The sequence below is a fragment of the Centruroides sculpturatus genome, unplaced genomic scaffold (assembly GCF_000671375.1).
Source record: "Centruroides sculpturatus isolate CEXI.00-Female unplaced genomic scaffold, Cexi_2.0 scaffold358, whole genome shotgun sequence".
Taxonomy (NCBI): Eukaryota; Metazoa; Arthropoda; class Arachnida; order Scorpiones; family Buthidae; genus Centruroides; species Centruroides sculpturatus.
Window position 1 is genome coordinate 208,931 of NW_019384588.1, and position 9,098 is coordinate 218,028.

General features: G+C 30.5%; 1 protein-coding gene across 1 annotated transcript in view; it reads right to left on the reverse strand.

Moving 5' to 3' along the window:
* LOC111624678 (tetratricopeptide repeat protein 17-like) overlaps positions 1-9,098 on the reverse strand; it is a 66,950-nt gene that overhangs the window by 43,540 nt on the left and 14,312 nt on the right. The window lies entirely within an intron of this gene.

The window sequence follows — 9,098 nt, forward strand, 5'->3', positions numbered from 1 at the left end:
CGATTCCCAACCTGTGGTACGCGTACCCCTAGGGGTACGCGATAGGTTGTTTAGGGGTACAGAAAAAAGTTAGTTATTATGGCAGAAAAAATAATATATTATGTATCACAAACTAATAGTATTAAAAAATTATTAGATAAATAATGTTCCTTGCAACAATCACAACTTTATTATACATTTTTTCTTTTTTTTTTTTTTTTCTTTAATTTAAAGTTACAATATGTAAAATTAACAATACGGGTACTCACTAAATTTCTTAAATGAGGGGTACAATCTAGAGATATGACATGTCACGGGGTACGCTAATGAAAAAAGGTTGGGAACCACTGGAATAGAGGATGTCATGCAAGACGAAAAACGGACGAATATATGTTCAAATACTTAAATGCTTATATTATCTTAATTTATAAATAATTTTATAATATTTTAAACAATTTTATATGTTTTATAAATATATAATAATGATAATTGCTTTTTAAAAATATGTGTAGAACTGAAATTTTATTCTCGATTCTAATAAAGAAAGAAGAAAGATAACAAGAAAAATGCTTAATTAACTTTTTCCGTTCCGTGAACAATAAGAGTTATAGATATAGCTTACTATCAAAATAGATTCATTTTTAAATCCTTTTATATGCTACAGTTGCATTTGAAAGATTATTATTTAGTACAGATTCGACTGAAAAATTGATCCCTTTAATTAAATGCCTTCATATTTAAAAGTATAAAAATATAACTATTAATAATTACTAATATAACTATTTAAAAACAAATAAAACTTGTAGGGCCTAGATTTTCTAATATCAGATGTAAAATTATATTACATAAATTTGAATTTTAAAAAATAATTTTTATTACGTATTATAATAATTATTACTGATGTTAATTCTGGGGATTTAATTAATTATAATAGGAATTGAAAACGTAAATATTAAATTATATTGTATTTATTTAATAATTACTGCAATGGCTTTATTTATCATAGGTGTAGATACTTAAAAAAATAACAATAAAGAAAGTTGTTTAATTGACTCAATTTTATGTTTGTCAGAAAGTCCTAATTACCATTCTCTTGTCTAGAACTGTACCTTCTTTTGATTTACATAAATTTATTTACGATAAGTCTACTGGAGCGGAAACAGCAGTTTAAAATAGTAAATAAAACTCTCTGAAAAATCATTAGTTATAAAAAAAAGGTTGTAAATTCTAAGAATTAATAGATTTCTAGATAGACAGAACGTGTAAAATAGTTAAGAAAATAGGATTTAGGCTTGGAAATATTCGTTAATTTTGATCAAGTAATAAAAATTTAAAAGTTTTTTCTTAATTTAATATTGTTAATAGTTAAATAATGGTATCAGATTATAAATTTTAATTAATAAACTGAATATAATCTTTATATGCATTTTACTTTCTTATTAATGTGCCCAGGACATTAATAAGAAGTAAACTAATGCCTGGGTCAATCAAAAATATGGGGGGCCCTATTTATTCAAAATCTATGAAAATACATGAGTAAATTTAGAAACATAAATAAAAACAGATTTTCATAGATTTTTCTTTCTATTTTTACTCTTTATTCCCTGTGGATACTAAGAGGGCCTTAGTATCCACATGGCATTCTCATACTACATTACTCATACTCATCATTATATAATTCATATCACTTTTATGTCGTGCTTTTACAGAATATACTAAATGTTGGGTATACTAAATGGGGTCCTCTACAGGATTCTTCAAACAAATGTTAACATTACAAGAAGAATGGGTGTAGTTAGCAGCAAGCAGAGGGTAGTAAGGCCGCTTTTTTCAGAATTACACAATTAGTCTATATCATGACATTTTGCACATGAAAAACCTGTCATTACAATCCGGAATAACAAGTTACTTCTATATCAGTGTTAACATTTTTTTAAAGCATCCTCTATATCCAGACCGCGAAAATTTAATAGTTTATATAGAAAACATAGGGAAAACCATACAAGGTGCGTTCCATAAATAATGCGACTAATTTTTTCACGACACGACGATATGCCGTAGCTAGTTCTAACCTGCTGTACTAGGTGGTGTGGGGTGTTAGCTTCAAAACTAGCCCGGTCTCGCTTGCCTCCATGCTGCCAGCGTGTGAGGACGTTCGTTCCCGTCAACCCCGTTTTGAGTTAATGTAACACTGAGCGATGGATCATTTTGTGGAGCAACGTTACGCTATCAAATTTTGCGTTAAACTTGGGAAGTCCGCCACCGAAACTTTTACATTAATTCAGCAGGTCTTTGGGAGTGATTGCTTCTCCAAATCATAAGTCTTTCGATGGCACAAGTCGTTCAAGGATAACCGAGAGGAGGTGACCAACGAATCCCGCAGTGGACGTCGATCAACCTCCCGAATTATCTTCTTTGACGTCAGAAGCATTAACCACCACGAATTCGTACCTGCCAAACCATTGTAAATGCATCTTTCTACTTGGAAGTGTTCAAAAGACTGAAATCCTAGTGGCGCGCTGCCGAAGTGACATTAAGGCCACGCAGAAACTTCATCACGACAACGTGCTAAGCCACAGCGCCTTCACTGTCAACGATTTCCTGGCCAGGACCCACACCCCATTGGTTCCACAGCCACCTTACAGTCCTGACCTGGCTCCCGCCAACTTTTTTTGTTTTTTCGCTTAAAAGAGGCCATGAAAGAGAAACATTGGGAACACGATTGATAGCATCAAGGCTTATGTTACGTCAGCTCTAAAGGACATTCCGGAGAAGGCCTTCCAGAATGCCTTCCAGGCCCGGAAACACCGCCTTCACAAGTGTATCGATGCAGGAAGGTGCTATTTCAAAAATTTTTGACTAATTGTAAGAATATGTTCAATAAATGATTTTTTATGAATTTGGTTGCATTACTTATGGAACGCACCTTGTATACAGGAAAGAACAGAAGCTTGGGAAGAAACGGCAGGACCATTTGGTCCCATATGTGGGGATGAATGCACCCATTAATTTTATAAAATGCTTAATGCATTCTAATTGAAATGAATAATAAGTGGAAAAATACATTAAAACCAGGAAGGAATTTGGCATTAATTTATCACAAACAATATAAAATTAGTTGCAAGACCTTGAATTACTTTATTATCGTGTCTTTTAATAGTTTTGACCTCCAGTTCATCGAAATAATATTAATATTATATGCATAAATTGTACATAGAAGTCCAGGATTATTTTGACTAAGTTTCAGTTCTTCTATCTAATAGATAGAAGGACTGAAACTTTGTATAGTCATATTTTTCAATTTTGAAATACTAATTTTAATTAATAAATAACTTTAAACAAGAAAATATGTTTAATATTTCTGATTATATAAATTATCATGTAATTTAATTACTTTAATATTCCACATACAGGTACTTGTGTTATTCAAAATGAAATAAATTCCATTTTTACAAAATTTAATTAATTACATTGATTGCCGCAGGCTGTTAAGGCGTCAGTCTACTGCTTTAAGAGATCTGGAATAGAATCCAAGAAAAATTTCCCAGGAATTTTTCTTGGGCGGTCACTCCCGACTAATGTCGGGCCTCGTTTTTACCATCCGTCTGCTTCCTTATAGGCCTGGCCGTACCACAATAGATCCGGAAAAAGACTCTCTTGGTGCTCACAGAGCTAAAAACTCAAATTATGAATAATATTGAATTTTAGTCCAAAGTATATTTTTATTATTTTCGATTTAAAAATAACGTTTGCATTTATTAATGTTATATAGAACCGGACTAAATATCAGGCTTCCAAAAAACCACCTATTTTCGATGGATTTCGTGTCGCAGGATTCGAGTTCTAATATGATCGCTGGCATAATGGAAAGTAAGAAATACAATTTTATCCCTTGCTTACTTTCCATTTGTCTACTTATTTTGTATTTTAACTATAAATTTAATCTATGTCCAAAAAATCGAAAAATCCAGAAATCCGGACCATTTCAGGTCTAAAGCTTTCCAGATATTTTTTCCGATACTATACCATTTTCTCGTTATTATTTTTTAAATTTAAAGTAAACAAGAATGTTAGGTCATCTAAAATATTTCCAGTTTATTAGAACCGAAATATTTTGAATTACTCGTCATCCCATATTATCCTTATTTCCTCTATTGCTTCAGATGAATTCAGATTCTCATCATTGATCTGATGCAATCAACTTGTTATTAATAATAAACAAGTTGATTGCATCAATAATACAGTCGTTATGCAAACTATCAATGAATTATCTTTTGTGTTCTATTTGAATAGATTTATTTCCATTTTTACATGGGCAAGCTCCGAGTACAAGTAATATGTCATAGAACAGTAATAGTCAGGCCTAGATAAAGGAATCGGTAGATATAAAAGAGCTCCAAAATTTCATTTTTTTTTTTTTGTAGAACTTATAATACGAAAGTACTATAAAATTTCATTTAATAAGTGATAAAAAAATTTATTTATTTTATTCAGATATTTTTGTCTTTCGAAACTGTTCGAACTGTTTTTCGAACTGTTTTGATTCATATTCTTAGTTACAAATGTGTCTGAGACCGTGTTATTACTTTCAAGTCTATTTATAATCAAGACCGACAAGAGAGAGAATGATGGAGTAAAATTTTCAAACTCCACAATTTTTTTTAATTAACCATAGAAGAACAGTGTAAATTTGGGCCCGGCGACGTCTCTCGATGCCCCTACTAACAATATTACATACATTACTGTGAAGTTTCGTAGTTGATAGTGGTATATCCAAAAATACATGAAAATAATATTGAAATTATATATTTTAATTTTATATAACGAGTTATTATTATATTTTATACAATTTATAGATTTGATTAAGATGAAAATATACGTTTTTCTCTTTAATATTTAGAAACAAAATCGCTTTTGTATAAACGTGAAAAATGCTATGATTTGAACTTTACAGACTTATTCATTAGGAGCATGAGAAATTCAAGTAAATTGTTTTCATCCCTTACTATGATCCGAATTTAGGTCACATCTGGAGTTGTCAATAATGTAAACGAGTAATTGGTCAAGGAATTTTTTAATACTAGTTTCCTTTAGAGATATATAAAAGATATAAAAGTACAAATCATCAAAACGGATGTCTATCAGACCGTTTAATTAAATTTGTTACTCTTACGGTTGCTAAACTCGACACAGTTACTGGAATAAAGATTAAAAAAAACTTACATTTCCGGATCCAAAATACACGTAGACGCATAGTTGTGTATCCTTTTTTATTTTCGAAATACATGCTTGTAATTTACGCGTTTATAAGTTGCTCATATACTTGGTGATGATTACACCTGATAAAGGATTTCCAACTCTTTGTTAATTTTCAACACGACGATTCCACAGTCAATGTATAGGTTCACCCGAACATATGAGGACATATGTTCGGGTATGTAACTAATGTAACTAATGTGCCGTGACTAATGTAAACGTGTTTCCGTCTAGCTTCAGAAACACTTGATCATCCAGCAGTTGTTGCTGGCGCATATTGGGTAACACTATCTCTGTGAAGATAGCATGGAAGGATTCCGCGGTGATGGTGTCACACGTAAGTCATTCATTTTCGAGGAGTTGCGCTAGTGTTGTTATTCTACGAGCAAGGAACGATCCCATTTTTTGACGCATCCTGAGACATGAAACATTGCCTCCTCCGACCAGTAGACCAGAGCGTATCTGATGCAACGTTTGAATGCAATACGTTTTGAAGTTCAATACACTCGCCCGTATCCATTGTAGGGACTGGCGAGAGATTTGCAGCTGCTAGGAGTTTTTGAGTATTGGTTCCTTTGGAAAGAAATATGAACTTGCACGAAATTCTCTTCCTTACACAAACTTATTAGCCTATCTGTTTCCTCTTTGTGGACCTCAGATATAGTTTGTATAAATTTTTCTTTCATCTCTCTCAGTGACGGAGGATGTAGCCTAGGGAATATCGTAACAAACATCGCGTTTCTGTTAGAGTAACCCACTTTCATGCAAGCTTACGGCACTGCAGTATGATCAAATGGCACATTTTCTCTTCTCGCGTACATCAACACACAATTACGATCTTGAAACAGAAAATTTGATTTGTCTAACAATACATGCCTATGGAGACAGCCATGTTGATAACTAAAAAGGAAAATCCTTTACTAGGTATGGCTTTCACTAGGTACGTGTGTAAATCCTGTTTATATTTCGAAAATAAAAACAACGTATATAATTATGTGCCTCCCTGTATTATTCGCTCCGAAACTATTAAAAATTTATGAATAAAATAGTTGAAAAAGATTTTTTATTAACTTATCAAAATAAACGTTAATTTATATCACTTTCATATTATATTAATAATGTAAAAGCTATTGTCTATGTGTATGTATGTTTGTGAATTCTCTGTAACTCCTATTTTTTGTCCAATTCAAGTGAAATTTTGATTATATTCTTTTTGTGTTCCTAAGGAAAATATAGGCTAAGTAATTTGCAAAAATATTAGTTATTAGATATAAAAATTAGTTTTATTGATTTCAACTCAGTGACGTCAGTGAGAACATTTACGTTAAGTTGAATTTTTAAATATTTTGGCAAATGGCATAATTTTAAATTTAGTAATTAAATTAAAAACAACAGCCGCGTCGTATCGCTTTTATAACATTTTTTTTTTTTTTTTAAAGCATAGTGATCATAACAAGAACAGAATTTGTTATTCAATCAAAAGTAACGATCNATTGCGTTTTAATAGGGTACGTCAACAGAATGTACACTAAGAAGAAATTTTCCGAAAAATTTTCCCCCACGGGGGAAGTGTTATACATTTATAATAGATACATTTTGAGCCACAACAACGCCTGGCGGGGTCTGCTAGTTAATATATATACCAAGTATAATTTAGTATTTGCTTTTAAATTAGATCTATATTTAGAATATTACTAGAATGCACTTAATTTCAATTATCAAAATAAGTTTTTTAAAAATTTCATTCAGAATTTCAAAATTGTAAATTGCCCACCATTGGATGAAACCACACCCACCATTGGAGTGGATGAAACCACTCGAATACTGGGTTAGTCGAGGGTTCATGCCTGACCAATGAGCTGGCCACGTGGAATTTTCTGGGCTTTCTTTACGACATGGAAAACTAGTTCTATTTAGGTATTAGACACGATGTGTCTAATAGCACCTCAATAGGTGCCAGTTTCCCGTAGAAGGTCCTCCCAGGAAGCATTCCTCCTTGGCAGATTGCAAGTGTTGCGTTGTTGTTTCACATCAATCCAATCTAAAAATATAAATGATTTATTTAAAAAATTATATATAACTCAATTTTATCACATAGCATAGATAATTTTTATTTTGTTGAATAATCAAAATGATTATTATTTAAAATCCTGATTCACGTGCTTAGAGAGAAAAGGCAAGAGAAAAATTTAAACTTTAAAGTTAAAAAAATAATAATAATAATCTTTAAAATCTTTTATATTTGTTGTTCTTCCCTTTCTGTTATTCAAAATAAGCAAATTTATTTCAGCTAAATTCTTGAAAAATGTTTCGTTTTGCAACATTTTACAAGATTTGCTGACGTAGGCATTTTCTTTAGAAGTGAGAAGAGACTGAAAGCAAGTTGGATGTAGACTATAGTCAAACCTCCTAATAACGATCACCTGTAAACGGCGGTCATTTTTTCAGAAAAGTTTAAGAAATGTGCATATAAAGAACCTCCAAATATTGACCATAATTTTATGTTCGTCAGTGGCCGTTGTTCAAGGTTTGGCTGTATAAGAAAACAAATAATAAATAAATAAATAATTTTTTAAATTATTTATTATTATTTTAAATAAATTTTATGTCTCTCATGATTTAATCACAAAAACTGTTGAAAATCAAATTAGGCCTACAGTATCTCCGTATTTCTTTCTCAGAAATTTTCTTAATTTACAATTTTTAAATAACTTAGTTAATAATGTATAACTATTATATTTTACTTCCATCTTTAGCTTTCACGCCTTAAAAATTTAAACTGTTTTATACTACTTTTATACTTTTTATACGTTAAATACTGTATATGTACTGTATATTTTAAACATTGTAATTATAGCCCATATTCATACACAGACCTATACAGTAAGAGGCCAGAAAAGTCATTTGGCTAGAGCTTTGACACAGAGAGACCTCAAGATCTAACCTTTTATGTAAAAAAAAAAAATGATATATAAAACATAAATGGTGGAAAAAGTCAATTTTATTTCTTTGTTGATTTTATCCTTATATATTTTACAGCTTTCAAGGAAGGGTTTGGCCTCACATCTATCATTTCATCATTTCACTTCATTAAATAAATATATATAGGCCTATATAGTCAAACCTCTGAGCAATGCCACTGACATGGATATAAAAATGACCGTTGTTTTGAGGTTATTTTGTATGCAGTTTTCTTTAATGTTCCTAAAAGAAACGGTTGTTGGGAGGCACCTGCTATTGGAATTTTGACTGTATTATAATATAATTTATAAAATAAATAATAATTTAGATATTATTAATTTACTCTAAATTAAATAATCTTTTATATTTAAAATATATATAAATAAAATTTAAAGTTTATGTATGAAAACAAATGATTTAAAATCCAGACGTTTTGATTTTATTATTATTTTTTTAAGTGACGAATAATTATTCTAGCGACAAAATTTCTGTATTTTTTCGCCTGGTTGTTTATAATGAACAATCATGATTTGCTTCAGAACACCTTTAAATAAGAGAAAAGTGCAACATAATAGCCTATTACAGCAACACTCATTTTTCATTTTAAAACAATGACTAATCGATGAAGAAATTCTCTTAATTAAGAACAGAATTTTTTTTACAAAAAATTCAAAAAAATCTTTCAAGCGATAGTTTTCATTCAGTATTTGACACTATAATTTCAATTAAGGGAAGAAAAACTGCTGATTAAGGATCATATGATTCATGTAGCTTAATATTTTATATCAATTATTTAAATATAATATTTGAAAAATGCAATTATGTAATTATAAACTGTTGTTACTATCTTATCAATGTTAAACCAAGTGTTTACGTATTTACGTCACATACATTTCAACTAA